Here is a 9,076-nt window from a genome sequence, read left to right as displayed (position 1 = left end):
AGAGAGATTATTATGAACACAAATCGGTAGTAAGACAAAGAATAGTATTTAGCTTAGCCACAACCACGCAGAATGATTCGATCGATCGAGACTGTTTTGCGGACGTCGAGACACACACGATCACAGTATACACAAACGCACTTTAATACATTACAATTTATTATTATTATTATGTACACACACACAGTTTTGTTTTTTAAATATTATCTTTTTATTTATAAATATCTTATCACATCTTTTCTACTTCGTCTATATCGTATATTATTATTTTCTACTACGTCTGTATATACATTTAAAATTTATACGCGCACTATTATTATTATTTATGTATGTATATTTTATGCAGTATAGGTTAGTGTCCGTGACTCTCACTCGGCATGGGGCACACTGAAAACCAGCGTCGTGGCTTCCCTCACCGGGGGCCACGGCATATGCTGAGTGGGGTCCCATTGCGATGGGCATCGCTGTGCGACAGGGTGGCACTGCTTAGTTTATTCATTCATTTATTGTATGTTTTATGTCACCTCTGTCTTATTTGCTTTTTTTTTTTCATTTTACCTCTTTTGTCTTTTGTGATGTCCATAGCAATAAATGTTTCTTTCTTTCTTTCTTTCTTTCTTTCTATTTAGAATTTTATGTGAGCCAATATAGAACCTATTTATTCGAATGATTATGTTTTTAAATATGTAGGTTTTAAATTTTTTATGAAGAATGATCATTAAGGTATCAAATTGTATGAGAAATATTTTCGGACCTCCAATGATAGGAATTGAAAAGTTATGTAAGACAATGCGCTACCGTTTTTATTTCATTCAAAAATACTGAGTGTAAGAGGGCGCCACGTTGGGTCGCCCTATTTGTGGGAGGGGAACCTAACCTACAGAGAGAAATGACCAAAACCAATTTTATAGGGCTTTATCTCGTGTTGCCAATCAACCTATGACTAAATTACACAATTAAAGCAGACAACCTCTCAAGCTACTAAGCTAAATATAAAAATAAGTAAAGTTAGGATCGGCATGTACATATGAACAATACATAATAATAAGCAATAATAATTGCATTGACTAATTAAATATTCAAAGCGAAACATGAGGATCGGTATATGCATTTGAGCCGGATCCAATAGTAAGCTATACAATAAATTGTATTTACTTGATTAAACTTTATTACAAAAGCGTGAGTAATTCAATTAGAACACAAAACAAGGATCGGAATAATTTCCTCCCTCCCCCTGTATTCAAACAGGGCTGATGTGACCGAAGAGCTTCTTCCCTCCCCCTGTATCCAAACAGGGCTGATGACATGGCTACATGTATCAGAATTTGAGTTTTTCGGTGCTGTTAACCTTCATTCCTAATACTGGTACCGGGTGCGTGACAGTTTATATAAGTTTATATGATATAAATTCATTTCAATAACGTTCATATTGTATAATAAACGTATGTTATAATAACACTTGATATAATTTTTTAACATATAATGTTTACTTCATATAATAAATCATTTCTAATAATGTCATTTCAGATACCAATCAAAACGCATAAAGACATTTGATATAAACCTTACTTATTCTAAGAGTCATTTGATGTAATTTTGTTTGATATAAATAATATTTCATATAACCATTACATAAAAGAAATATTATTTGTTATAACGACTATTTGGTATACTCTTTAATTGATATAATTTCTGATAGATATAACTTTTAGTATGTTCTTCTTTAGCTTGACTTATAAATGACTTTAGTGACAAAAACGAATCGCCGTAAAACCGACTCCACGTAGTCTTGTCTGCCCTACCCCTAGAGTGTAATTTAGAAGCGCGTAGGCACGGAGGGGCGAGGCGGCCCGCGGGCTGAGGAGCAGGTGGCTGGAAGCGAGGCGCCGCGGCTGAGGCTGGCCGGCGAAGCCGGCCAGCAAGCCGAAGACGCGGTGTCGAGCGAAAGCCATCTGCGACGATTAGCACGCGAGGGACCGCCAGAGCCCCGCAGTGCCGGAGCCGTGACAGAAGTCTCAAGTTTTTAGTCAAATTTGCATGCTGCATGCCTGCTTGCTTGCTTGCCTGCTTGCTTGCTTGCTTGCCTACTTGCTTGCTTGCCTGCTTGCTTGCTTGCCTGCTTGCTTGCTTGCTAGCTTGCTTGCCTGCTTGCTTGCCTGCATGCTAGCTTGCTTGCTCGCTTGCTTGCTTGCTCGTTTGCTTGCTTGCTTGCTGCATGCAATGCTTATTATAACAATTATTATTGTTATATGATTTAAGTTTTATAGGAAAAGAATTTTATCTCATTTGATTGTTCGACACTTTATTTTTATATGATTTGAATGTTATTTGTTTTAAATTTTATACATTGTAAGTTTTATAGAAAATATTCATTATATCAAACCATTTTATATCAGTTAAAAGTTATTTGTCTTAAAATTATTCGTTTTAAAATTATATTATTCGTTTATTATAGTAAATAATTATTATATTAAATGATTTTATATAATTTGATGTTATATCCTCTAAGTATTATATGATATGTAGTTATATCATACATTACACACCCACTGGTACCATTGTAAGCCCGCTTGCAACTTCCGAACTCATCATGGAAGGTTGAGGTGACTTTGGAAATCCAGGTGTGGTTACCATAGGGGAAACAATTCGCGGAAGGGCAAATTCCTCCTTCAGCTTTTCAAATATGTCTTGGATGGACACCTCCTCTAACTCGTAGACAATAGAAGGGTCTTCCAAAATTGCGGCAGGTTTGTTGGTATTCTCAACGTCGTATCTTTGGCGGCCTGTGGTAGTACCAGGCCTGTTCATCTCCGCGAGTTTACATCGAAAACAAAACACGCACGATGGCCCACCTGTAGGATACTATTCGACAAGGCCTCACATACGAGCGAACATTGACTCACGTACGCGTATTCTTGTGTATGATGGAAGAAAATAAAGAAAATGGTGTACTAAATACTGTGCAGTATTTAACTGCCTAAATAATAATAAAAACACAGAATGTACTTTTTTAAGTTGCCTCAAGACACTGAGAGGTAAATAAGTAGTTAATATTATTCATGCTAAATCATGTAATTCCTCCGCCATTTTCTGTAGTTTGGCACCTTACGTCACATCATTTTACCGAAGTCAGCCCTATAGCTTCGGCGCAGTGCCGATCACTGACGTTTGTCAACAAAATGGTGCTTGACTTTTGAGACAGGCTAAATTACACCATATTGTTAATGACATTGAGCATAATTTTTTTTAAATACCTTCGCGAAGTAAAACTTCTGTACGTAGTACTTATTATTATTCTGTGGTAGTACCTACCACGAATGACGAATCTGCCAAAGTAGGTACTCGTGTTACGAGTCTAGCCTATCTTAATTAGCCTAACCCTATCTCGACTAATCCCTAGTTCGCGAAACTAAGAGAGCAGATTGTCTGTGCGGTTTTGGTCTAGGTTTGGATTCGTGCCTCGATGGGACCCAGTTTATTAGAGGGCCCCACACGTTGGGACGCCAGATTGTAAGAGGGCGCCACGTTGGGTCGCCCTATTTGTGGGAGGGGAACCTAACCTACAGAGAGAAATGACCAAAACCAATTTTATAGGGCTTTATCTCGTGTTTATTGCCAATCAACCTATGACTAAATTACACAATTAAAGCAGACAACCTCTCAAGCTACTAAGCTAAATATAAAAATAAGTAAAGTTAGGATCGGCATGTACATATGAACAATACATAATAATAAGCAATAATAATTGCATTGACTAATTAAATATTCAAAGCGAAACATGAGGATCGGTATATGCATTTGAGCCGGATCCAATAGTAAGCTATACAATTGTATTTACTTGATAAACTTTATTACAAAAGCGTGAGTAATTCAATTAGAACACAAAACAAGGATCGGTTTATGCATATGATCTAAACTTAATTGAAAACTAAACAATTGCGTCTAGTTAATAAAGTACATAACAAAAGCATGTGCAAAGCATAAAACTAGGATCGGCGTATGCATTAGGGCCATATTTAGTACAATAGCATTTACCTAATAAATTTATAGCAAGAAGCGTGAATAATTATCTAAGTCATAAAACCAGGATTGGATTATGCATTTGAGCTAAGCAATGTGCAACATCTAATTAGCGAAACTAAGTTAATTGATTATTACAAGGCAACATTTAAATATCTATAGATCTATCTATCTATAAGCACGTGAAGCGTGCATAGGACGATACAACGCGATGTCCAGTCAGTTCCGTGTTACGGAAGCAGACCTTACCATCGCGGTGTGTGCGAGTTGAGAGTTCAATCCGGCATACGGAAGCGCGGAGCGTCGCGGACGAACTGCGTTCTATTTTTTTTTCTTTTTTTTTGAAGGGACGCGCGTTGGTAGCTTGAGGAGCTTTTCCAGCTTCACCGGGCAGAGTGGCGAGTACAGAAGGTACTCTAGCCGTTTGGCGATCGTCGGTGCGCGTGCCGACAAGGCCGAGTGTGGGTGGAACGTTAATCCGCCGTATTACAAAACAGAGCTGTAATGCAAAATGCCTAGCTGTAATGTAAAACGGCGGATTATACAATCTGACTGCGACAGATCTATAATCAGCTTGCAAGATTCCACCCATACTTTTTACTTCCTATAATATAGGAACTGGTAAAAGATTGTTCACTAACTTTGTTTTTTAGCTTTCTGTTTTCACATTCACACAAAAGAATTATTTAGCTTTATGTTTTGTCTGTTAAAAATAAAAAATACTCGTAAAAGAATTATTTCGATACGTTAATTAGTTTCCAAGATATTGAATTCCAATTTTTGTTCGAGTAGGGCGTCCTTTTCGACATCCTTTTGTGGTGGTTTGGTTGGTTAAAATATTCCAGTCTGGGGTAGGTAGGAGTAACTTAAATTCCTTAGATCCTCAGGTTGAAGACCCCGTTAAATCGCTGTCAACGATACCTTATTGATATTGTTCCATTCTCCTCCCAATCAGCGTAAATGGGGAAGCATTTCATAGACAGCGAACCTTTTTCAGGGTTCCGTAGTCCTGGCAAAACCCTTATAGTTTCGTCATGTCCGTCTGTCTGTCTGTCCGTCCGAGGTTTTGATTGGAAACTATTGGCACTAGAGACAAGAGAGCTGTAATTTTGTAGGTACCTATGTTCAGCAGCAAGGGCCCATTACTGTATTGTTCTGCCACCAGAGTGTAGCACTAGCACATAATTTGTTGACATTTAATGTTGTTCAAAGCGTTAATAAAATTGCGACTAGGTAATGTTTAAAATAGCTAGGCTCTAGTATTTGAATACAACAATTAATTTAGTTACTGTTATAATTTGATCTATTGCGAAAATAGATTTGCCAACTCAATTCACTTTTGAAGATGACAATAAATTGGATGATAATAATTTTTATTCTGAATGATAGAGGTCAGAGAAATTATAAATAAAACAGGAAAGTTTTAAAACACACATTTAATCATTAAAATACACAAATTAAATCATAATCGAAATTAAATCATAATTATGACTTTTACCAAATTTAAAAGTACAGTTTTTGACTTTTTGTTAATTAAAATGTATTTACAGTGAATGACTTTAAATGATAGAATGATGTGACATCGGTAATGATTTTTATTAACATTTACAATAAAATTAATTTAAATTTCCTTTGACATTTGGGATTCAAATTTTGTTTCCTGACATTTATTTAATGTATTGTTAATAAAATTGTTATTGTCATGGTATGAAAAACAAGTTAAAACAACTACGAGTAAAATAAGTAGGTATTTTGAGTTGTAAAAATATGTAAAGTCTAAAACTAAATGTAGCAATAATAATTAACATAACTTTAAGAACAAGAACTTTTGCACGTCGCATGCGGCAGAATATGCTGGAATTAATTAAATTAACACCAATCTGTAACCATGTTCTTGCAAATAAGTGATTTTGATTATATTATCTTCTGAAAAAGCGTATTGTAGTTATCGGTGGGTTACTTAATATAATAAACTTTATCATATGTCAAGAAATTACATTACCTTGGAGCAGTAACTTAATGATGAAAGTGAATATAAAGACTACAATATCTTATTTATTATAAAATTACATAAGATCATCAAGAATATACACTCGGCATCAAATAAATCGCACCTCCCGCGACAAGCACTTATCAAACGTATGCATCCCCACTTCCCATCAACATTGGTACCATTTGAAAGCCTAGTTCTAAACTTCATTTAATTAAAGGAAAGGTTTTTACCCCAAAAATGTGTCTTTACAAGGATCCAGTCACTTCTTCAAAAAATAGGTAGTTACGCTATAGCCATTTTTTATGACTATAAAACTGTTAAGTTGGGATTAATCGCTATCCATCTGTTAAAGAGGACACGTGAGATCTTTATTTGGTTTTATAACCATAAAAATTGGTCTAATTGATCCCAGAGGTGAGCCCAAAGTGAGGTCTATTTTCAAGTCACATTTATGGTATATGTTAATTATTTATTTAGAAATGAAATGTACTTTTCTTTTATTGGGCTTTCAAATAACACCAATATTGTTGGGGTACCATGATTGTGTCAGAAGAAAATCTTTAAAGTTCGCGTCGCGGAAGGTGCGGTTTATTTGATGTTGAGTGTATAATTATTTATGATATTAAACATGCAAATAACCATCCACACGACGTCGCATCATAAGGTTTAGAAAGAAGTATATAACATTACTTACATAAATATTATAGATGACAGAAACTACATATTCTGTACTTTTTATACATTTTATCTAAAATTCTAAACTCATGGACTATTGTACATTGTAACTAGTAGTGCCTATTAAACGAGTATTCTAAAAGAGTATTGTTACTTTTATAGCTAAAAGCATTTTTGATTGCATACTAAAAAACGACACGCTTTACAATGGAGATCATAATACTTGGGCATTGTAAAAAGAGCCAAAACAAATACTTCAATCCCAACTCGAGATCATCCAAAACGTTCCTCAGATAAGTTCACCAGAACCTTTTCACAACGAAGTCAAATCACGCACCTTTTTTTAACTGTTCAAATTGAATCACCTCACACAGACATCACTGCTGTCCACATAATCCATTACAACCTTTTCGTCTTTATTATTATCAGCCATAAGGGTCAAAGTTCGCGTCCGTTTATTCCTCCGAGTCGTATTTGCTTGCGAAGTTGATGATATACGGAAGCATCTGCCTCAGCAAGTACGAGAATAGTACGAACAATATGATGTTAAAGTTGATCATGATCAACGTAATATGCAAATACCAGTTGCGCTTACTCTGCTGTTGGACTATGACTAGCTTGTTCTTCTCCTTGGTCACCTTGGCGACGGGTATATTCGTGGCTGGCATCAGCTGCTTCAGATTCCGACTGGGGATAACTGGGGCCGGAGGATACCTCGCTAGCTGTTTCATGCGGTCTACCAGGCATAGCGTCATCTGACGTCTCCGAGTCGGTGGTCATGCCGAGCGACAGAGCTCTTTCTGCGTTACCGCCGTCAAGGTATCGATGCGCTTCCAACGCCGCGCACGCGCCTCGCAGGTCCACCACCTTTTGGAAATATCTATACAAAAGAGTTTTCATTTCATCATGAGATAATTTGTCAAGCCTTCCCATCAACATCTGCTCGCCGCGAGTCCTCGAGTCCCTATCATCCTGGGTGTCGGAGAGGGAAGCAGAAGGTGATTTGCCACAAATCAGATTGTTCTTATACTCTATGGCAGTGTCTATGGCCTCAATACTATTAAGAGGCTATTGAGTCAATAGCCTCTTCACACTCTAATAATTTGCGCTCCTCTGAATCTGAAAGAGATTTATAAATTTTTCTCTTATGTCCTAAACTGCATCGTTGTTCATGTAAACATTCTCGAGTTTTGCGCAAGTTTTTAATCTCCTTTCTCAACATCAACTCTTTCTCTTTTGATAGTTCCAAATTTTCTAAATCATTCGTTTTCTCTTTCAATATACTATCTAACTGAGTAATTCTATTCGTAAAATGCTTTAATGAGTTAGTTTTCTTATCTTTAACATCTAGAGAACTTTCAGAAAGTTCATCTAATTTTAATTTATCTTTTACAAGTTCTACATCTAAGGTATTTTTACGCTTCTCATCCTTTTTTATCTGTCTTTTAATTTGATCAATCTGTTTTTTATAAGTCTTCAAACTTGACTCATGTCTTCTTATTTCTTTCAAGGTATCTTGATCAACTAGCACATTATCCTCAGATTTCTCTAAGTAGTGTTTGTTGTGTGTATTGTGAGACACTGCCCTTGAAAGGTCATCAATTAATCGCTCTTTGGCTATACACAAATTAATCAGTTCCTTCAGTTGTGATTGACTGCAACTGATTTCTTTGGATAATTTACGTGCCAAAACTTGCGTTTTGTGTATATTTTTCTTTAGTTATTTTATATTTTTTGCATATTTCGTCAGTCTTTGGTGAATCTATCATCTTCAATAGCTCTCTCTCTATTAACTTTGGTTCCGGATCAAGATCTTTTTTGTGTGATTCTATTAATATCTTTTGAGATTCAGGTGAAATAGCTTTTGCTGCTACTTTTCGTAATAGCTCTAACTCTGCACCAGATAGACTTTCCCCAGGTTGTATTGTTCGCCGGCGTCCTGAATTAGACTGGGACGTCATGATGGGCAATGATTGAGAGCCACTGGTCTCTGATATTGTAATATCATCAGAATCAATATGATTCAGGTACTCCTCACATAGGTCTGCAAAAAGTTGATCATTCTTCTCTCTAAAATATTCCATGAATTCTTCAAGTTTATCCTGGAATACTGTCTCTGAATGACTATCTTCGGAATCACTGTCCCCATCAGTCTCACTTGGCTCACTTGGTTCTGTGTCTTCAGCAATTCTAGGTAATCCCTGTTTGGGTCCAGCATCTTTGTTATCAGTTCCAACATCAGTACTTAAACATTCATCACATTCAGCCTTTAAAAACAACCACTCAGTCACTTGGTTAATATCAGCTTCAGACAGTGATTTTGATAGAAGAATTTTGTTAAAAAGTCCTTCAGCATTTGAAACCAGTTTTATCCACTGAGCTGTGTAG

The sequence above is a fragment of the Ostrinia nubilalis genome, chromosome 26 (assembly GCF_963855985.1).
Source record: "Ostrinia nubilalis chromosome 26, ilOstNubi1.1, whole genome shotgun sequence".
Classification (NCBI taxonomy): domain Eukaryota; kingdom Metazoa; phylum Arthropoda; class Insecta; order Lepidoptera; family Crambidae; genus Ostrinia; species Ostrinia nubilalis.
This window is presented reverse-complemented; position numbering follows the sequence as displayed.